At 39.0% G+C, this 23,325-nt stretch overlaps 1 protein-coding gene across 1 annotated transcript in view; it reads left to right on the forward strand.

Annotated features, from left to right (window-relative positions):
- LOC127630245 (protein turtle homolog B-like) overlaps positions 1 to 23,325 on the forward strand; it is a 113,929-nt gene that overhangs the window by 19,304 nt on the left and 71,300 nt on the right.

Below are 23,325 nucleotides of genomic sequence, written 5' to 3' on the forward strand. Positions count from 1 at the left end.
TGACACATTCACTCATTGATTAAATGAATCATGTCTGACTGTAAATAGTGAGATTCTACAATGGCATTATGGGATCAAAATCCCGTCAAATGTATTGCATTCATGGATCCAGAAATAATAAGCGTAAATCCAAAAATAATTAGCGCAGATCAAAAAATAACAAGCATGAATCAAAAATATATAAGCACATTTAAAAAATGCTTAAAGTCATCAGAATTGCAAACAAAATCATGTTTTCCTTGGTTATATTACTGTTTTTTTGTGCTCTCTGACAATTTTGCTCATATTTTAATTATTATTTTTTTTTTGTATGCTTACGCTGTATTTTTCTTTGCTTTTGTTTCCAAGTTCTGTGCTTGGTTTTCCAAAACTTGTGAGTAGATTTTCATGTAAATCGGGGGGTGTTTTGCAACATGGAAAAGCGGATCATGTTGGGTTCTGAACTCGCAACTACATTGGTCCAGCTAGTAAAAACGTGCATCAAACCTCCACACCAAACCAGCTTTGATTTTTATTTTTTCAGATATGCAGCTAATGACCAACAAACAAGGAAGTCTTAAATAATGCCTAAACTAAAGACTCTACTAACTAAATTCAGCTGATTCGATACAGGTGTTAACGGACTATGATAAAGGCCTACTCGGACAACACATTGTTTCCTAGAAAATACTCAAAACAGACACAAGCAGCATATCTATCAACCACAAATAATATAATATTGAGCAGCAGCCGCAGGAGTTACATTGGAGTGACGTCACCTCTCTCTTTCGAATGACTGGCTATAGGAGGAGCTGTCGATCAAGAACTAGTGGACAAATAGGAATGCAAAACTCCCCCTGATTTACATGAAACTCTACTCACAAGTTTTGGAAAACATGTAAATCAGGGGGTGTTTTGGAAAAGGGTACAACAAAATTTTAATATGAGCTAAATTGTCAGAGAGCACAAAAAACAGTAATATGGAAATAAGGAAAACATGATTTTGTTTGCTATTCTCATGACTTTGTATACATTTTTCTGTTGTTATTTTTTGCAGCCTATTTTAAATGTGATTCATGTTTGTTATTTTTTGATCTGTGCTAATTATTTTGATCTGCGCTTTTTATTTATTTTTGCGCATATTTTTTTATCTGCACTTATTATTTTTTGATTCACGCTTGTTATTTTGATTCTCGCTTATTATTTTTGGATCCGTGACCACAATAATTTTGATGGGATTTTGATCCTATACGGCACTGGTAACTGAAAACTATTGCATTTGAATGATACTGTATCCATGCCGCTAGGTGTCAGTGTAGGTCCAAGATGATATATAATTTTTTACTGAGGACACCTTTAATCATTGCAATGCATCTCAATGTTTTTTCATCTTCTCACGTCGTGAGCACAACATTTTTAAGACAAAATTGTTTAGAAAATGTGAAAATGTTTTATTCCACTCTATTGCATCTGGTTTTTGAACGCATCCGGTGTATGGCCCCAACTTTGTCCATCTATTGCATGTGTACATAGACAAGCGTTTAAAAAATAATGCAAGACCTGTGTGAATGACTCATGTTTCTCAGTGCACAGATTACACTTCATTTTATGAATGGACGGTTTTGCATGTAACTACGATTTAATCTTATACAATTATGTTATTATTAAGAATGGAAAGACTGTATACTGAATTATGTAGTCTGTTTAACTGCTGCTAATTATAATGAATGTAAACAGATTAACATGTCTGCTTCCAGCATTTTGGCATACGTTTTTTCATCCTGATAATGGATAATTCCATCTACTGATGGAAAGGGTTTTTAGGTTGGGAATTGTCTGAGCTTTAGTAACTATTCAGCTTGGTTATTTATGCCTCAGAATGGGAGGGAGCCACACTGCTGAGAGCTCCCCTTCGGAGTCGACTCATTCATGGTTTGTGTTGTAGTTTAAAGTCTATTCTGTAGTGTTTCATTTCTGTTTTGTGTGGAACCACCATTTAGTGACTCAGGGCAGATGCTCTTATATTGATTCAAATTCATAATGAACCCAAACACCAATTAGAGATGTTTTTATAAATAAACCACAACATCTTTTATCAATCTGTTATTTTTATTGGTACTCTTAGTAATTTTACTTCTAAACAAATGAAGAGAACATTTGTAAGATATGTCAAAATGTGCATTCAATAATGTTTTTCCTCATTAAAAAGATTAACTTCTAAAGACAATTTTATTTTGCTAAATTTTGCAATATATTGAGGAAAAACCACTCACATTAAAATAAAGACTTTTGCTAAATGATTATAGATTATTTTATTTTATTTCTCCCAATTTGGAATGCCCAATTTTCTCAACTTAGTAGGTCCTCATGGTGGCACATCAATCTGGGTGACGGCGGACATGTCTCAGTTGCCTCTGCTTCTGACAGTCAATCCGCGCATCTTATCACGTAGCTTGCTGTGCATGACTCCGCAGAGACTCACAGCATGTGGATGCTCATGCTACTCTCCGCGATCCATGCACAAATTACCACGCACCCCACCGAGAGCAAGAACCACTAATCGCGACCACGAGGAATTTACCCCATGTGACTCTACCCTCCCTAACAACCGGGCCAATTTGGTTGCTTAGGAGACCTTGCTGGAGTCACTGAAACACACTATTATTCATTGTGTTCTGTATTTGTTTAATTTTATCTTCTTTCCAACATGAATGTGTTTCATGCTGTAACAACAATTGGACGTCTCTATATCCAGCGAAATTTTCACTCCCAGAATAAATGAAACATGGCTGACTGCGAAATGTGCTGACTGCTATGACATTTTCAATAGGAGAGGTATCAGATTGGAGGCGGCACGATAACAAGAATGTTTTTATCTTTTCGCGGCAGCCACGTGCCATTGACCAGTTAAAGGAAGCTTTAATCAACCTTTTAACTGGTTAATTAACAGTCTAAAATTGTTCCATATTCCCTATATAGTGCACTAAGTGGCATTCACAATAAGGAGAGTGAGTGAACGAGTGATTGATTCCACTCATTTACATTTACTTAGGATGTGTTCTATACATAGGTGAACTTTTTTATTGATAAATAACACATTTTATGGAGATAAAAAGCAATATAAACATAATGTGCCCTATCTTAAGAGTGCAAGCATTACATGCAACAAAGTGCCTTAAGTTATAAGCACAAAGTCAATGGGCATGGCTATGAAGTTTTGGTATTTTCGTGCTAGCATGCGCTGAGTCTAGGCACTGGTGGGTTTAGAAAAATCAAGCATGCCACGTGCTAAAGTCTGGACCAAGTGCAATTTAAAGGGTAACTAAACCCTAAACCAACTTTTTTTAATTAATGATCTGTAAGCATGGGGCTTTATTAGTACTGGTCATTGATTCAAGTAATTTTTTTGACATTTGTGTATAAAGTGTTTTAATTCTACAATATATGGTGTAAAAACGTCTGTGTGCTGCCCTCTTCAGGTTGAACGGTGGCTACTGCAGTTGAATTTTCCTATTGGCTGTTGCGGTACTTCATGACGTAAGCGGTTACAGCTGACGTAAGCAGGTTCCAGCTCACCACGCCAGATTCATGTATATGTCGTCTTGCGATCGTGTGAGGAATAATAATAACATAGAGTCTGACAGCAGCTGTCAATTAATCCATCACTACGAGTCTCAGGTAGATTAATTAATCTATTAAAGAATAGATTAAAAAGGGGCTTCAAACTCAATTTCAGCCTGGGCCACATCACGGTTGATTTGTGCCCTCAAAGGGCCCTTTAAAAATATGGCACCAGCACCTTCTTTGGTGGCACCCATTCAAATAATATGACATGTTATGTGCATTAAAATGCACATTTGACAGTACAGTATTGATTTTTGAGGTTGTGATGCAGATGAAAATTATGATATTAACAACAGTAACATCTGTGGAAAACATTAACACCTAATATTTATGTTGTAAAATTGAAATATTCTGACAGTGTGAGTATGCTGGGTCTTCTTTACAGATTCCTTTCATCAGGCTCTACTGATTAAACTACAGTCATGTCTTGGCATTTATGAAGGCAAACAAAACAACTTACATTTTCCTACAATCAGAGAGCATTACAAGAGTACATATTTTATACAGATGGAAAACTGATAGTTTGGTCCATAATTAGGAAAACGCACCATAGTTCTTCCATAGTATCCATAGTTTTAACAATGATATTTGTAATAAGTCCATTGTAACCATGTAAAACAATGCATGACTCCTCACTACCATGGTTAGTAACTATGGCTTCTATATCAAATCTATGGCATCTTTGTAATGAAAAAACAGCAGTCTAAATACATTTAGAATGTTTTTCTGCCACAACTACCATAGTTAATACAGTGCATTTAGTGTTACTGCAGTAAATCCATGGTAACATTTTGTAAGCGTTGTGATCTGTGAATTGAAAAGCCTTCTAATTTATGTTTTGTCCTGTTTTCTTTGTCAGTTCTGTTTAGAATGTGGGAGCTGTTTGTTAAATAAGTTTTATCACCGAGACTTAAGAGTTTTGCAACAGACAATTCTGTACCACATTCAGACGGGCTTCGCGATCCCCGCTGCAAATTTCACTGGTTCACAGGCGCATTTAAAACAGTCTGTTGTTTGGTTGAGACCAGTCCGCAAATCGCCGCACCTGCCCTGCCCTCGTGCTGCTATGATTAAGCCTTGTTGATTATTGACCTGTGTAGCACTGTTTCATTCCACTTTTGAAGCGAGCAAAATGCACTCCAAAACATACAGATGATGGGAAGTCTCATTTATATTCACAAGGAAAGGGCTAACTGATCGTTCAGTGAAACGTTGCGATCCCCTGCTTTTCAGAACGAGTTTGACACATGTGTTATGCTTTGATGTCATTGTCAGTGACGTGCGGTGATGTCTTAAAGAGGCTAGGCACTGAGTTATGAAAGCCAGATTACCTGATTTATTGTTTAAGCTAATAATACGTAATAACAGTGAACATTACGCACAAGTGCGGCATATCAAGAAATGTACAAATCAGGATGTATATCGTGTACATATCAAGAAATGTATATGTATTTTATATATGTTTTATATATAATATACACGATTTTGTTAATATATCTTCATTTGATATTATTATACAAAATTCAGTTGTCAAAACACAGAACATATAACAGAACATAAGTTGTTTATTTTTACAACATTATGTGCTTATTTTTTTTATGTGCAATCTTCATCTTTATAACAGAAGATACAATACAACAATCTTCAAGATACAGTAAATCTTCAAATGTGTAACAGATTGTCACCTTAAAAACAGTCATTGCGTGGTGGTGGAACAAGCAATGCTATATAGAAATATCACAGCGGCCAATTATGTTTGTCAGTCAGCAAAAGTAAAATCACACACTGCTCAATAGAATATGAAGGCAAATGGCTTGCATTAATTCAACCACATTTATCAATTCAATATTAAGCCCAAAATAGTTTTTGACTCACCAATCGGTAGATTACTTGTACATAAAATCCATCCGCCGCTCTTTCCTCGTGAAGACGTCGATCACAGCTTTGTAAAACTCGTCTTTACAGGCAATCAGTTTGAAATGATCGGATAATTTTTGGGCCCATTTGCTGTACTAGTCCATCTAAGGCTGGCGTAGACCTCCCTCTTGCAATTAACTCATATTTTGAATTAAAATCGAGTTTGGAAAAATGTCTTAATTCCGTGATTACGGCCGGTGCTGTCGTTTTGATTTTGATTTTGGCGGGGATTAGGCATGTACGCTAGCTGTTGTGTAATGACGTTAGCTAGGCAAATGTCCAGGAATATCTTGATTTTAATTGGTCCATGTCTGATACGTAACGGAGATGATTACGGGCATAACATATTTACGTCAAAAGGCACAGCAGATTTGTGCTTTTTGACGTACATGTTAAAGAATACAGGATCGAAGTGCGCATGCGCAACATGGGTTTTCCGCTTGTCGTCTGCAATGAATGGACCGTAAAAGCACTGCTTGTTCTACCATATGTTTTTAGTTGATTATGCGTAACTGCTACATTTGTCATCATAACGTCTAAACAATTGTAATAACACACATATTGCATATATAAAAATCACAAGAATAAAAAGTAAAAATACAAATACAAGTTTATTATTTAATAAACATTTTATTTTTGAATTTTGGCAGGGTAGGCAGTGCCTAGTTTGCCTACCCAGACCGCACGTCACTGGTCATTGTGAAATTGTCCGTGTATATGTGTGTGTGTGTTGTGGGATCCCTTTCAGAGTGTAGAATGCGCACAGATGACTGGGGCTGGCAAGATTTATGTTGCATTAAGAATATTAAATTATCAGTGGCGCTCATAATTCAGCAGTGGTGCAGCACCGCTGCAAAATGCATATAGGCGAAAGACTGTATTGTATTGGAACACACTTCACTTCTACCGGTCGATTTATTGAAACACGAGCAAATTAAACAAAATATATTTTTAAATTCAAATTACACTGTCCAACTTCTTCCAACAGTCTCTTTTGCAGTGATTTAAAAATCACTCAAAAATAATAATAAATAAATAAACAAAAAACTATATAAATTAGATCATAAATACAATTGTATATATAAACATAATGATAATAATTGAAAAATAAGCCATAACCATTAGACAGTTTAACGCAATCTCATAATTATATTTTTTTCTAAAAAACAACTACAACAGTGATTATCAAGGACTTAATAAATGTTCCACTATATTTTAAGAGTTTGGACATTAATTTTATAACCACCTGCTGTAGGAATCTCCAAACTGCAAATGCAGGAACTGAATTTGGACTTTGCGTTAAACGTGGCATTGAAACATCTTAGCGCAATGACCGAATTCTTAGGGAAATAGCAAATTGCGCTTGGCGCAAACACTCCAACCCACGGCCATTTGCATTTTGCCCTGGCACAAAAATTGCACTCAGAATTAGCACTCTCCTGAAAACTGGATAAGATGTTGCTCACAATGTAGCGTGTAGTGCTGCACTTTGTGCACTCTCGGAAATAGAGCCCGAAATATCATTACTGGAGAAGAAAGCAACAACAATTAACGTACCTTGGTCAAATGGACGCAAACAGTTATGAATAATGCCACAGAACGCCAAACTCGGCAGCATCCTTCCTTTCCATTTATCCACTTATCTGACTCTATGTAGAACTCAGCATGAACTTTCTTAATTGAAAGTGAGCTTGTTTCATGTCTGTTGCAAGAAGGCTTGTATAATCTGAGACAGTATTTGCATCACATTGGGTATTAATACAATAATGATAATCGATTCTTAAATTCCATAATTGATGCATGGAAATTTGATGCATTTTTACACCCTGAATTTCTATATATGAATTTTTTTTAATATAAACATTTTTGTTTTTGAAAAATATCCACTCCAAAATAACGTTAACAATTTTTATATAATCATTGAATATTTTATGTAATTTTTCTTCCCTACAAATATTGCATTTTCCAACAATTAATAATTTACTAGTGATGCTCTGTATTTGCATCATTTGTATAGGATTCCTTAGAGGGATGCTGCTGGAATTGCATTCTTGATTTCCTGGTCACACCATTATACGCTCGTAATAGACTGGGAGAATATCTGGTTTAGTTACATTCTCTTTCATTACACTTTATTAAAAAGGGCATAAATAATGATTTTGGATGATATCTCAATACTATCTCCTCTGTGCTCAGCAGAAATAGGCAATGTGAGCTTTAAGTTTATGGATGTTTGGTTGAACACCTCAGCATTGGAATAGATACACACTAGGGGTGTAACAATATGAGATTTTCACAGTATGTTAAAAGTCACATGGTATTACAGTATCTCTACAATAAGATGCATTGCTATTATTAGCATTGTAATATTTTATTTAAATTTAGACTAGTAAAAAAGACATGTTGCCTACTGCAATTTCATTGTATGTCATACTGTCAAAACATGATTTTTTTAATTATTACTTTATTATATAAAAATAATTATATTATTTATAAAAAAAATAAAATAAAATAAAAATGATTACTGCCCAGGTGAACAGTACCCCAAATTTCTATATATAATTTTTTTATATATAACTATTTTTGTTTTTGAAAAATATCCTCTCCAAATTAACTGTACATTTTTTGGGATAATCCTTGAATATTTGCTGGAATTGCATTCTTGATTTCCTGGTCAGACCATTATGTGCTTTTAATAGACTGGGAGAGTATCTGGCTTAGTTACATTCTCTTTCAATACACTATAACGTTCTGGTCACCACAGACGCCTCCAAACAGGGTTGGGGCACTGTGTGCAACAGGCACGCAGCCGCCGGCTCCTGGATGGGCCCCGGCCACTTTAACTCTATGTGAGAGAGAAAAGGCGGGGATCTGGCGCAGCCTGCTCCCATGCTTGGCACGTCGCTTGTCCCCCTCCCCCCCACCCCCCTCCGGGTATGCCGGGAACCTTAAAAGTTTATTACGTTTTTTGGGCGTTGGGGAAGGGTACTTGTAGTCTGATGATGCAGTCTCATGTACACGGACACCTAGTGTCACTTAATTCGACACAACGTCAAGTGAGCGACAGACGGGGAACATCTAGGTTACTAGGAACCTCCGTTCCCTGATGGAGGGAACGAGACGTTGTGTTGAATGAAGCGACACTAGGGGTCAAATTTGAAGGCCTCGGTTACCAATGAGAAATTGGCAGACAGAATTTGCATGTCCCTCCCCTGGACATATGGGTATAAATGTAGGGAATCGTGCATTTGTCCATTCAGGTTTTGCACTGAGTAGCCGAGAATAAGGTTCAGCTGTTACAGTGGCTCTGTACAGCGTCGTGGCCAGGGGGACACAACGTCTCATTCCCTCCATCAGGGAACGGAGGTTACAAAAGTAACCTAGACATTTCTCCATTTAATAAACTGTGCCAGGTCAGTGTATTTCCATTAAGGTAATGAAAATAGCCATGCTGCTCTTTCCCTTGTTATGGCCTCATAATGGGTTTGCCAAATTATTAATTGGCCATGATGTTAACCTTATTCTGGGTAGTACTGTGATTCTCCACTTCAGAAAGAAAATTTTTAAGAAAGCCAAAAATATCAGTGTGCAACATCTCAGAACCAAAATTCATTGTGGAACAACTCTCTTTACCATGAAAAACTTTCTGCATACACATTTTGCATTTGCGAGACAATTTTGACCCGGTGGAATTCATGCTTATAAATCAATCATAACATGATGGTTTTTATTTAAAACTATATTGTAAGTCATTAATAGGTTTGTAAGAGGGGGAAAGGGGATAAGGTAAAGGAGGAATAGGGAAGCCACCCAACTGGCCCAAGGACGGTATCCAATTATTGGCTGAAGGTCTTCTGTGTGTTCTGTCTTATTATGCACATTCAGCTAAAGATATTTAATTCCAATTACATAACTATATTATTCATTTTATGGTCCTCATTATTTTATCTGACTCCAATTATAAAAGATTCTAAGGATATTTTAATGTTCTAATCTTAGTTATTATTAGTTATTATCATTAAATTTGACATTTAACATTGAATCATCGTATTTAACTATATTTTATATTGTACTCGTTCATTCGGATAGACCAACATACCCAAGTTAAAATAGATTTATATGATCATGCCATAGTTTCCTATGTAAACTTAGCTAGAAATTATTACAATAACCAGAGGTTTAGACTTCACCCTATTTAGGCTTGGTCGACACCTCATGTTGTCCTAAACGGAAATTCCCTATCGAGCCTGTACACTCTAAGTACACTAGAAATAATGCAAATTAGTTAGTGGGAGCTCTAAAGTCTCAGTCGGTGTCCCCCATGCTTTAGTCCGCTTCTAACCTGGTCGAGGATTTGTGGAAACATGGACTTAACATAATCTACTAAAGACAATAGTTTCAGAATAGTAAATCAGAATAAATTCAAATGTTACAATTTATTATCCAGGTAAAATAATACATTTATCAATCCAATTAGACAATAATAATTCAAATTTAGACATTTTATCAAAACATAAGAAATTCAAATTGCAATTACCTGATATAAACTACACACAGTAAACTGTTTTGGATCGTCTGACTACAGAGAACCATGAACAATGTGTCACATTTCCTTAAATACCCAAACTATGATCAAAGGGAATTTTGGGAGTGGTTAGGTTTGGAAGTCCTGGGGACATACCTCATTAACATACAGGAAGGGATGGGGACAGACCTCCAGAATTATACAGCAGTTGGCAAAGACCTTATAACTTTGTTACCAATAGATTTATCAACATGGGAAAGAGACCATATACCAGTCACACTGAGACATTTTAAATGATAGCAAACATTATGCCTTGTCACATTATTTGTATACATCAGATATGATATTTTGATGCATGTAGATCTTAGGTGAGTTTGAAGTGATTCTGAGCTGAAGGGGAAGGAGAAGTAGAGGTGGGCAGATGTTTGTGAGTTTTACGACAAAAGGCCTAAATTGGCCTGAGGTGAGATAGAGGTCAGATGTGAGATTTGTGTTTTATTGTCCTTGCTCAGTAGGATGTGTTAACTCAGGTGAAAATGTTCTTCTGTGTGAGAGTTTTTATGACTTGGTTCTTTGACTTTTACGACATCTTGTTGTCAGCCTTACAGGTTCTTAACTGTTTATACATGTGAAAAGGTTTACATTTTTGTCATGTTAATTGACAAATATTGTTATTAATTAATATGCCTTTTTTTAAATAATGAAATATACAAATTCTTTGACATTTCAAAATATACATGAACTACAGCTAAACCACTGTGATACATGTGAAGACATTTCTAAATATAACATAATAAACAATTTATACTAACATCTAATGTGAGAATTACTAGTAATTTGAATTTGCTATTACTCAATTTATTACTCAATTTATTACTCAATTTATTACTCAATTTGCTATTACTGCTCAATACAACTTGGCGGACATAAGTTATGAAACCAACTTATTCTTTTTCAACTAAACATATAAACAACACAAGTGCACAACATTAATACTTCTGTACTATGTTTTTAAGAAAATATATTCTATTTGCTTGCATGAAGTGCCAAATGTTGATGCATGAGTATGCTGTAAGATGGTTCGGCATAAGATGGGTGCAGAGTAACATGTGGACAATTTCCTCTTTCAAATCTTCTATAGACTAACGTGTGCATGAACTTTTACTCTTGCCACACCCCCATTATACAATAGTACCTTAGATTTAGTTTATTTGTCATGTTTTTTTTTACATCTGTCATGTCTGATTTGTACAGGAATGTGTGTGTTTCTGTGTGTGACTGTATGTGTGTGTGTGTGTGTGTGTGTGTGTGTGTGTGCATGTTTGTAAAAAAGATTCAGTCACAGTGATGAAAGGTGTGTGATAGAGAATAGGAAAGAGGCTAAATGTAAGTGAAGTGTTTATAAGGAAAAATCGTAATCATAGATGGACAAATAAATCTACATAATATCATGTGTAAAGCCACAATTGATTCCCTATTCAAAATTTACCCGCTAACCAAAATATGTAAAAAAAAAAAATGTTTTGAATATTTTATAACTATTAAAATATTTTATTTAAAAATCTGAAAAATATTTATTATTTGTATTTTGATATTCTTGACAAATTTACAAAATGTGGTTCCCATACTAAAACATTATGTGGTATTTAAAAATTATCATCTACCTCTCCCGGGTCAAAAATTACCTGTACGCAATCGGATTGTTAAATTGCAATTTTCTTCCTGATCTAATCATTAAAAACTATGTTTATTGGTGTACCCTAAGGTAGTCACATTGATTAAGTCATATTGAAGAATCTGATTTGAATAAACCCAGTTAATATAGGTAAACTTCAATTTAGTTCCCACATAAAGGACTGTACACGTTAATGTTTCTAAGCTGATCTTAATGAATATGATTTTGCAAACATCCTAGCTGAAAAAAAAAATGCAACAAAATATTTTTTTGGACATTTATTTTTACTTAAATAATTTACTTCAGGCAAAAAGTGTTGCTTAAAAAAATTCGGAAGATTTGTTTTTTTATTTATTTTAAATCCTTTTTACTTCTTAAATGTTCTCTGAACCATAACAGTTAAGCCAAGAGCTTAGTCACTGTTATATAAAACAAATATCCACCTCATACGTATCACAGTGGGCCCATATAATGCAGTGTAAATCTGCAGCTTGAGTGATGGCTGTGTTCATATGTGCTGAAGGGGTCATGTGTCTTTGTTGTGCCTTTGGGAGAGGAAACGGACACAAGTGGATTAAAGGGTAGATGGTCACATGTGCTGAGCAGCTACTGGGGTCCAACACTCAGAACAATTTTCATTCTCATGTTCTCATGCCTCCCCCAGTCATTTTCAACAATCTGTTTTAAGCAGTTTTGGGCAAGCTACTCAAAAATTATAGCTAGCTAGCTTCCCAACTCTTTAGCAAAAAAAATTTAAATGTTAAGCTCCACTGAAAGCTACATTTCATTTGCAAGTAACACTACACGTTACATGACAAAAGTAGCTTGTTACCTTGAAACTACTTAATTGTGTTTTTCAACCAGGTATACAGAGCATACGGTCATAGAAAAAGCATCTAAAAGACTTATTCACACGATGTTTATCAAAGCCATGTCACATATAGAACAGTAGGCTATAGTCTAATACAGTAAACAAGTATACAGACTACAACTAACATATTTATGTATCATTCTGTATTTACAAAGTACAATCAAAGTACTTCAAAAAATACCATGGTACTATAGTAAAATGTATAGTTACTATATTCATATACTATTGTATTTACAGTTGAAGTCAGAAGTTTACATACACTTAGGTTGAAGTCATTAAAACTACACAGAATTAATATTAGTCATTGAAACTACACAGATTTAATATTAGTCATTAAAACTACACAGATTTAATATTAGTCATTAAAACTACACAGATTTAAAATTAGCAAACTATTGTTTTGTCAAGTTGTTTAGGGTATCTACTTTGTGCATGACACAGGTAACTTTTCCAACAATTGTTTAGAGACAGATTGTTTCACTTTTAATTGACTATATCACAACTCCAGTGGGTCAGGAGTTTACATACACTAAGTTAACTGTGCCTTTTTAGGCAGCTTTGAAAATTCCAGAAAATCATGTCAAGCCTTTAGGTAATTAGCCAATTAGCTTCTGATAGGTGGTGTACTGAATTGGAGGTCTACCTGTGGATGTATTTTATGGCTTGCCTTCAAACTTGCTTGACATCATGGGTAATATCAAAAGTTTGTGGATCTCCTCAAGTCTGGTTCATCCTTTGGAGCAATTTCCAAATGCCTGAAGGTACCACGTTCATCTTTACAAACAGCAGTACGCAAGTATAAACACCATAGGGCTACGCAGCCATCATAACGCTCAGGAAGGAGATGCATTCTGTCTCCTAGAGATGAGAGTAGTTTGGTGTGAAAAGTGCAAATCAATTCCAGAACAACAGGAAAGGCTGTTAGGGTTCCCACTTCATCATCATCTCTTCATCTGCTGACACAGGACAATGGCAACATGAGGGCTTAAATACATGGGAGCAACTTGGGGTTCAGTGTCTTGCCCAAGGACACTTCAGCATGTGGAGTCATGTGAGCTGGGAATCGAACCACCAACCCTGTGATTAGTGGCCGACCCACTCTACCACCTGAGCCACATCCACCCAAAATGAAACCCAGTAATGTAATGACAAAGTAAAAAAAAAAAAATTTGAAATTTACTTGAGTGAGAGTAAAAAGTACCCACTTTTACTCTAAAAGTAATTTCCCCCCAAAAAGTAGTAGCGCGTTACTACCTACCTCTGCTGAATGGCTGCTCAGCAAGGAAGAAGCCACTGCTCCAAAACTGCCATAAAAAAGCCAGAATGCAGTTTGCAAGTGCACATTGGGACAAAGATCTTACTTTTTGGAGAAATGTCCTCTGGTCTAATGAAACAAAAATATAACTGTTTGGCCATAATGTCCATCGTTATGTTTGGAGGAAAAAGGGTAAGACATGCAAGCCGAAGAACACCATCCCAATCATGAAGCATGGCAGGGGTGGCAGCATCATGTTGTGGGGGTGCTTTGCTGCAGGAGGGACTGGTGCACCTCACAAAATAGATGGCATCATGAGGAAGAAAAATTATGTGGATATATTGAAGCAACATATCAAGACATCAGCCAGAAAGTTAAAGCTCGGTTGCAAATGGGCCTTCCAAATGTACAATGAACCCAAGCATACCTCCAAAGTTGTGGCAAAATGGTTTAAGGACAACAAAGTCAAGGTATTGGAATGGCCAGCACAAAGCCCTGACCTCAATCCGATAATATTTGTGGGCAGAACTGAAAAGCTTGTGCGAGCACGAGACATACAAACCTGACTCAGTTACACCAGTTCTGTCTGGAGGAATGGACAAAATTCCAGCAGCTTATTGTGAGAAACATTTGGAAGGCTGCCCAAAATGTTTGATCCAAGTTAAACAATTTAATGGTAATGCTACCAAATACTAACAAAGTGTATGTAAACTTCTGACTCACTGGGAATGTGATGAAAGAAATAAAAGCTGAAATAAGTAATTCTCTCTACTATTATTCTGAGATTTCACATTCTTAATATAAAGTAGTGATCCTAACTGACCAAAGACAGGTAATGTTTTCTACGATTAAATGTCAGGAATTGTGTTTAAATGTATTTGGCTAAGGTGAATATAAACTTCACATTCTGCCTTTTACTGTACATAGTGCTTAAAGGTAAATCAAATAATACCATGGTGCTTGCAGGCAGGGGCGAAAATTTCATCAAAATGTTGGGGGGGACAATAAACATAACAATTCTCAAGAGCAATTTTTGAAGGGGACACCAAGGTTTTTTTTGTTGTTGCCCCGTTTGCATTTGTATCATTTTATTTCTTAAACAATTATTTTATGAATATATCATTATATTATTTACAATACACATATTTTAATGATATTTTAGGGGGGGACAACCCTCAGATAAGGGAACAACCCCCCCAAGGAGGACTCAGGGAACTCGACCTGAGTCCACCTTGGCGATTTATATAAGAAACTACCGTCATGTTGTCCGTTCGGACCAGGACGTGTTCGTTTTGCAGGTACGGAAGCAGGGCTCTGAGAGCCAAGGCGACCGCTTTCATTTCCAGACAGTTTATGTGTAGGCGCTTTTCCGGGTTTGACCAAAAGCCGGAAACAGGCCTGCCCTCGTAAAGGGCCCCCCATCCTATTTTGGAGGCATCTGTCGTGATCATTTTTCTCCGCGTATTCACGCCCAGACTCACGCCGGTTTGATACCAGTTTATGGCTTTCCAGGGCGTCAGGGCTTTTGAGCCAGCGCTGGAGAGGGGCGTGCGCACCCGTTCTGAACGATGTTGCAAGGCCTCGAATAGAGAGCACGCGCTCTGATGAGAGGCGCGCTGTCATCTGCACTGAGTCTAGCACTATTCCCAGAAAAGAAATATTCTGGCTGGGGATAGCACGCTCTTTGCAAAATTTATTCTCAGACCCAGGCATTGTAAATGGCTGATAGTCCAAGATCTGTGTGTCATTAACTGAACCTCTGATTGTGCTATGATTAGCCAATCGTCGAGGTAATTCAGTATCCGCACTCCCCGCTGTCTCAGCGGGGAAAGTGCCGCGTCCATACATTTCGTGAATGTACGGGGGCCAATGATAGGTCGAATGGTAGTACTGTGTACTGGTATGACTGTCCCTCGAAGCTGAATCTCAGAAAGGGCCTGTGGTGAGGCGCTATCGGGATGTGAAAGTAAGCGTCTTTCAAATCCACTCATAGAAACCAATCCCGGGCTGAACTTGCGCGAGGATATGTTTGGTTGTTAACATTCTGAACGAGCAAATCATTAACGCTTTGTTCAGATGTCTGAGATCCAGGATGGGGCGAAGGCCACCGTCCTTTTTCGGGACGAGAAAATAGCGGCTGTAAAAACCCGCCTCGCTCAAAGAGGGAGGAACAGTTTCTATAGCACCCTTCTCTATCAGTTTGAGCACCTCGGTGCGTAGAACATGTGACACATCTTTCCTCACTTTCGTCTCGACCACCGCTGAAAAGCGGGGTGGTCTGCGAGCGAATTGAAGTGAGTATCCGTGTTTTATTATGTTCAAAACCCATTTCGGCATGTCAGGGATTTTTTTCCCAGGCTTCTGCTCGCACAGATATGGGCTGAATGCCGGCTGGGGGCGTGTCACAGTGACGTATGGGCCCCGCCGGCAAATCGCTTTGTGCTAACACAGAATCTACGGCTCTCAGAGGCACAGGTGCGCGCTGAGCAGCCGTATTGAGTGCCGAGTGCAGAGGTGCGTGTGAGAGTACAGGCACATGCGCTATTTCCGAAATGCTCACAGCATAAGTCGGAGAGGTGCTTGAAACTGTATGAACAGTGTTTTGAAGTGGGGGTGCATTCATCATTATGGGCACGCGTGCCACATTCATAAAGCTTTCCGCATTTAGCGGGGAGTTTCTTATCTCGCGCATTGCATCTGTGATGTTTGCGGCATAGCTGTTTGAAACTGTGTGGGTAGCTGTGTGTAGGGGTGCGTGCAATACGGCAGGCACACGCGCTACACTTATAGCACTTCCCGTTTTTACTGGGGAAGTGTTTATAACTGTGGGAACAGTGCTTGTGTGTAGTGGTGCATACATGACAATAGGCACACGATCTACATTTTTGAGACATCCAGCCTGAGCTGGGGAGGTGTTTGGCACTGTTTGGACAGTATTGATATGTGGGAATGCGCACTTTAGTGTGGACATGTGAACCCTTAGTGACACAGGCAGAAAATTACTCTTTTGGTGATTTCTGTGTGTCGCCGTGAAAACGGCGTTTGATTGCAGGTGAGTGAGTTTTATGACTGGCCCATTGACTGCTGTATAGACATTTCCAGCCGCCTGTAAGGGGACTGGGTTATGTTTTAAATGTTTGCGAGGGAGCGGTCCGGCATTTGCGAGACGCGTACTCCCTCTCTTTCTTCCTGCTGCTAGGAAGACTTACGAGGCTCTGTGTTCAGGGTGATTCTGGGTCGAGGGCCTCGTTGCTCCTGTGGCTTTCTTCGCCAGCGGAACGCGAGCGGCGTCGAGCGTCCTTTTCAGGTCTGCTCTTCGGCTGGGAGACGGGCGGTTCTGCCCTGGCTCGCTGCTGCTGCGGTTTTTGAGATGAGCTGGAGCGCTTAGGCAGGAAGTGATGCATAGCTTGCGAATCCTTCCACGCCTCAGTGAAGCGCTCCGTGAAATCTCTCACCATAGGTCCGAACAGGCCGCTCGGAGTGACAGGTGCGTCAAGGAAGGGTGCCTTATCCGTGTCCTTCATCTCCGTTAGCGTTAGCTACAGATGGCGCTCAAGGACGATCAAATTAGCCATGGCCCGGCCAATGGATTGGGCGGTGGCCTTTGTGGCTCGCAGAGCTATGTCCGTAGCACTGCGCAGGTCCTTAAAAGCGTCAGGTTCAGGTCCAGACTCGTCCATAGAGCGGAGAAGTTTGGCCTGAAACACTTGTAGAACCGCCATCGAATGCAGCGCTGACGCAGCTTGACCGGCGGCGGCGTATGCGCGACCGGTGAGAGCTGATGTGGTTCTGCACGGCTTCAATGGGTGAGAAGCTCTGGCCTTCCATCCAGCGGTGGAGGGTGGGCATAGATGGTTGGCCACAGTCTCCTCTAGGGGCGGAGTTGCCTCGTAACCTCTTTCTCTCGCGCCGTCCACTGAGGAGAGCGAAGAAGAGAAAGAAGGCTTTAGGCGAGCCGAGTGCAGGGCTTTCCACGACTTTGTGAGCTCGTCGTGCACCTCAGGGAAGAAAGGAGGGTCTCTGTCGGGGGGCCTGCCGGCGCCCGTGCAGGAACCACTCATCCAGCCGGCTGCGGGCGGGTTCTTCCGGAGAAGACCAGTCGAGCCCGAGGTCTTCCACGGCCTTAGACAGGATACGGACGATATCCGAGTCCGTGCTGGTGCCCGCGCTCGTGTCCGCTGAGGCCGATGGCGCGGGGTCGAACGAGCCCGGCCAGTCGTCGGATGCAGCGTCAAGAATAAGGCTGTCATCCTTTCCGTCGTCGTCCCCTGATGTGCCGAACGAGACGAGACCCACCGCTTTGTTGGAGGGGTGCAGGTCCGCTCTCGCGAAATGGACCGGCGGCGGGGAGACATCTGGTAGCGGTGATGCCCGCGGGGACTGAGCCGGCGTGACATCACCGGAGTCGGGGTGCTCTGGCAGCCTCTGTGAGCGGCGCTTTTTCTTGTGCGGCTCGAACAGAGGTGGCAGCACGGGGGCAGCCGGCTCGCTTGTGGTGAAAACGGCAAAGCGAGTGCGCAGCTCGGCGAGCCCTGAATGAGTGCAGCTTCTGCGTGGTCCAGACCCAGGCAGCGAGTGCAGATGATGTGCCGATCTCCGTCGGAAAGAGGGCTTCTGCACGAGGCGCAGGCTGAAGGCATTTGAAACAACGCCTGGAAAATAACTCTTTTACTCTTAAAAAGCGTCGCGGGGGCGAACGCTTGTTCAGTAAAGGATATGCGATGCGCGCTGGATGGCGTAGCAGAAGGCTTCGAAGGCGGCTGAAGATGCCGGCGTCCTCTCAGCAGTCCCGCTGTAAGCTTGTCCACGGCGGCGAAAGACTCCAAAAATCCGGAGGATCCAGCGAAGAGAAGGTCTTCGCTGAAGGAGATTAAATGTAAAAGAACTGGCGTGACGGGATGTTCATTATATAGCCCTCATATGCTAATTTCAGCAGGCTCTGAGCGCGCGAATGCGGGACGCGCCCCCATTGGTCGCACGTTCTAAGTCGCCCCGTCACTGGTTCGAGCAGTTGCCGCAGCACAGCCAATGACCGAGCTGCCTCGCTCATCACTGTCTGCTGTGCAGCTGCAATGCGTTTTACATAAAGACTTCAATATTTCTCGAGAAACGGAGTTTTCCCATAGCGTAAGCTACTTACGCAATAGGAGAGACCTCTTGATAGGGAACACGAAAACATTCAAAGGGTACAAGAACAGAGTGAGCAGGGCAAAACATCAACATCCAGACAACTACAAACAACGATCGACAAGGAATGGAGGAACAGCAGGGTTTAAATACACAGACATGATAACGCCAAAATGACATGCAGATGAGAACAATGACATGGGGATGGCAGTGATGAGGGCCGGGAATCATGGGAATTGGAGTTCATGACAGGTGACAAGAGAAACACTGGGCAGACAACAGGGGATCGTAACAGTTATCTTTGTTGATGTAGTTAAGCCAATAGCTTCATTATTTGTAGCAAAGTTAGTGCCAATCACAGGTTTTAAGCCCTTTTTATATACATTTTTATATGCATAACATTTTTTCGAAGCAACTTTGATATAGAAGAAAATCCATATACTGCATAATTGGAAATGGTTTATATTTCTTTGTTTTTTTTCTATTCGATTTGATTATGATTATTTACACAATTAAATCTGAAATTTGTTCACGATTTATTTTGATTCAGTTTGATTTGATGATTTTTGTATGATTCCTAATTATTTTTTAAATATGATGGCATTGGAGGGACTGGATGTAACTGGAGGAACAAATTACACCATAATAGAATCTTAATCCCAGATTTAATTTAAAAACTCAGCATTTTACATCCACAAACTCAAGATTTGGATTTTGGGAAAGAAATATTAAAAAGACTCACTGAGCACAAATAAAAATGATGGTCCTAATACAGTGCCGGACGTGGTCTTCTGCCTCAAGGTTCGATGTGTTACATTGTGAGATGTTATTCTGCTCACTACAATTGTACAGAGCGGTTATCTGAGTTACCGTAGCCTTTCTGTCAGCTCGAACCAGTCTGGCCATTCTCTGTTGACTTCTCTCATCAACAAGGCATTTCTGTCAGCAGAACTGCCGCTCACTGGATATTTTTAGTTTTTGGCACAATTGTTTGTTTTTGGTACAATTCCTGTTGTGACAGGAGATCAGCAGTTACAGAAATACTCATACCAGCCCGTCTGGCACAAACAATCATGCCACTGATATCACATATTTTCCCCATTCTGATGTGATGTGAACATTAACTGAAGCTGCTGATGCATCTGCATGTTTTTATGCATTGCACTACTGCCACACAATTGGCTGGTTAGATAATCGTTAGATAAAGTAGGTGTACAGATGTTCTTAATAAAGTGCTGATTGAGTGTATATTAATACTGCGTTCCATTCAAATCGGATGTGGGATATTCCTACTTGATATCTCTGATCTCCGACCATAAAAGCATTTCATTGCCAGGTGCTAAGGAAACAAATGGCATTCCATTGCACATTTCCTACTAGAAAGTTGGAAAATCAGACTTTCCGAGTTGAATGAAGTGCAGCATTATACCCAATGTATTACGAGTTCACCAAATAATAGATTTTAATTTTAAAATGAATTGTTAAATTCTGAAATTGATGCATTGAATCTTGGTCAGATTTTTACATACCTCTTAATTGGCAATTACTAAAGCAGGTAGCTTAAGAAATCTTTTAGACTCTAGATACAAGTGAGAATCAAGTACAAAATAAGTTGAATCAGAGTATTGAAGTTTAACCATGTAGTGGCTATAAAAAGGAACTGTCCAAATACAGCTATTTTCCTTGCACGCAAACAAAAGTGTTAATTATATGATATTACAATGTGCAATTCTTGATCTTCTATAATTTTTCGAATGTCACATGGACCCTAAGTGTGCGAAAGTGTTACAAGATAACAATTAGCCTATTCTAACAAAGTTAATCATGGGACTTTCACACTAATGGTGTCTGGCTGAAATGCTATTTGTGAGCCTCTGGGCCGGTCAGGGTGCTTTGAGTTTATAAGTATACATGCACCCTGTTGGCCTCTCATTAAAGCTAATCTGCTGTGTTTGTGGTGCTTTGAACCCTTCTGTACTCACAGTAGTGGAGTGGATTTCAGGGCTCTGGCTCTGTGACTGGAGGACCCGGCTCTACTTTGGGAAAAGAGTAATTTGATTAAATCTTCCCTGTTTCAGTCCAAAAGCTGTGTTAGCTAAATCAAATAAAATGGATTAACTCTTCCATTGGATAAAGCTGATTAAACGGGTAAAAAATATCACCAACAAATGCATTTGAAAGAATGTATGAATAAATAAAGATTTTTGTAACAAGGGACGGGTCACAATGGTTGAACCATCATCCAGCTATTAGATATTTTAAGGTTGACTAGTTTATCTAGATTTATATATTATATTATATATAAATATATATTTATTTTTTATATTTTTAATGGTCTTAGTTAGATGTCTTTAACCGTTGAAACGTGTCGCACTGCATGAGTGCAATGTTTTTATGAAGCAATATCAAGGTAAATGAACTTCAACTTTTAAAAACATGTTTTGAGACACCTGCATTTTGTTGACTGCAATGCATCTATATGTTTTTAATACAATTATGTGTTCTGTGTGCAAGGCCCCCCATTCAATTGTGTAGTAAATAGAGGTAGACTGATATATCGGTTTTACTGATTAATCGGTGCCGACGGTGCTTTTTGGAACTATCTATTATCGGCAAAAATAGTTGGCGATAGTTTGTACTTCATTTCAAAAGAAGAGTCCCAGGTATGTTTTGGGCTTGTTTACGCTTAAAAGACCAGCATTATGCAAAATCTTATTTTTTCTGGTTATTATTAGGATTTTGGTTGAACAAAAAACAGCATCTGGAATTGTATTCATTTTGGACTGTTTGACTTTACCTGCCTTATTAAAGTAAGAATCAGTAATGCTTTGGACATTCTATAAATCGATTTGAAAAACTATCGGCCGATTAATTGGTTATCTGCCTTTCCCACCACCTTAGTTATCGGTCTTTGCAAAATCCACTATCGGTTGACCTCTAATTAATTTAAATTCTTTAAATTCATTCCCTTTAAATTACTGCCACTACATCCATTCATATTCAGGACATCTTTGGCCATTTCGCCATGTCTCGCACTGTTTTATCAGCATGCGGCCATGAATGTAGCATTTTGAATAATGCGTTTCAAGTTAAAAATATTCAAATTTAAAAAAAAATGTTGTGTCCTTCAAGGGCCTCTTATGTAAACGCCCCTTGAAACACACCCAAACGGTGTCAGGTGATATGTAAACTAGCCTAATTATACAGGGCTTCCTTAAGAGCGACTAGTCAACTGGTTATTCAGGCAACCCACTGACTAGTTGATTTTGAATATATGTATTTTTGCACATCCCTATTGGTAACCTAGTTTTTCTTAAATTTGTACTTTTACTGAATCACTTGGTTTTCCATACAATAGCTCCATGGGGGAAAGTGCACCGTCAGCAGGTCCTTTGCTCTCGGGGGTTATTTTCCCCTTCATTGAGGTGCTGTGAACAAGCTAACTCTTATAGAGGGGAGAGTGCTCAATGGGTGTAGTGGAGCTAGCAGAAGAAAATCCATTTTCCCAATATATTTTCTGCTGAGGCATGTACAATGACCTTTATCTTTCCAATAGGTCACCCATAGGCATGCTACGTGCTTGTGCATTGTTTGCTAAAACATTGGCTTCTCTATTGTAAAAGCCATCCAAGCATGAATTAGCCAAGATCAGTGGGTTGTATGGATAAGCCTCTTGTCATCTCATGGTGTACAGTACAGAACGTTTCACCTGCTTTTGGGAAAATAGCTATGTCCTCATAAAGAATGTTTGTTAAATTGGAAAATTAGCTGCTTGGCACCTTGTGTGTAGTTTTTAGGGAAAATTGTGGCTTGTGGCAAAAATTGGTTAAAGCTGCTCATATTTCCAGTGAAACTAGCACATACTTGCATCATGTTAGAGGTGTAGTGCTTCCAAGGATGCAGGTTTCGGTCTGCGTCATTTTCCTAGTTCAACTCACCCTTTCTCTCCTGCTACTTTCCTATACATTGATATTAGGTTGCATATGGTAGTAGGGGAAGGGACATTATCATTCTAGAGAGCATTGATTGAACAAAAATCTGTGTAGTGCAGCAAGAGTAATTATTATGTTTGGTTCATTTTGCTGGAAGGGAAAGACTGTATATGCTTATATGTGAATAAGATTAATTTTGTGTACTTTTAGGAGGACATTATACAGTAGATAGCCTCAAAGCTAACAGTCATGGACTAAAAGCCACAAAACTCACACAAAATAAACTCAAATAACATTTAAAACATTAAATATATATATATATATATATATATATATATATATATATATATATATATATATATACTGTATATTTTTTACATTGTTATATTTTTAAAACTTTGCTGAATACTTGTGTCTGTT

This window comes from Xyrauchen texanus, chromosome 36, assembly GCF_025860055.1.
Source record: "Xyrauchen texanus isolate HMW12.3.18 chromosome 36, RBS_HiC_50CHRs, whole genome shotgun sequence".
NCBI lineage: Eukaryota > Metazoa > Chordata > Actinopteri > Cypriniformes > Catostomidae > Xyrauchen > Xyrauchen texanus.